At 34.4% G+C, this 880-nt stretch overlaps 1 pseudogene; it reads left to right on the forward strand.

Annotated features, from left to right (window-relative positions):
* On the forward strand, positions 1-644 carry LOC127900293 (SKP1-like protein 14; annotated as a pseudogene).
* The last annotated feature ends 236 nt before the right edge of the window (positions 645-880 follow it).

Below are 880 nucleotides of genomic sequence, written 5' to 3' on the forward strand. Positions count from 1 at the left end.
TGGGAAACATCCTCCTCTTGCTCTGCTCAGGCAACGAAGAAAATATATTTGAAGACGGCGAACAGTAACTATTCAAAGTGGAAGAGCAAGGGTGTTCGAGATTGTGAAGTCATTCTTCGACGAGTGACGACACATCAGAGGACATGGTGGTGCCGCAGCTGCCGTACATAATCAAATTTCGTAAGGCCCATGGAGTTTCGAAAGAAAATGTCACCGAAACAGGGGGTGAAGACGTTCAACCAGGAGTTTGGGAAGGGCAAGAGTAATGATGAGTTGAAAGAGATGTTATTGGTGGCGGATTATTTGAATATCAAAGACATGTTGGATTATTTGACAGAGACTTTGACCAACAGAATCAAGAACAAGAGTGTCGAGTATATCATGAAGTTTTTTGGGATTGAAAATAATTTCATGCCCGAGGAGGAAGCAGCCAGGAAGGAGTATGAGCTTTTAAGGGTGTTGATCTAGATGATGATGATTAAGCTTAAGCTTTTTAACTTTTAATCCCTATCATTATTTAATTGAAGTAGTTTTATGTTTTATGTTTTACAATAATTAACGGCTGGATATTGATTAATGTTTAATTTAATCATATCTAATCACACTTCAGCTCTTTCAATTTATTAGTACTTTTTTTATTTTTTTTTCTTTTTCATTTATTTTTTGGCATTTATTTAGGGTTAAATAATAATTTTATATTCGTGGGTAAAAAGGTCATTTGACCGATATTCTATTAATTCTAGTAACATAGTTAAGACGACAGTGGATAAATGCAAAAAAATGCATCTTTAGGTGGAGTTCAGCTAAAAAAATATATATATGTGTATTTTTGAAAAAGCTCGAAAAAATAGGTGGTTGGTGGATATTTTCCCATAAATAT

This window comes from Citrus sinensis, chromosome 2 (assembly GCF_022201045.2).
Source record: "Citrus sinensis cultivar Valencia sweet orange chromosome 2, DVS_A1.0, whole genome shotgun sequence".
Lineage (NCBI taxonomy): Eukaryota > Viridiplantae > Streptophyta > Magnoliopsida > Sapindales > Rutaceae > Citrus > Citrus sinensis.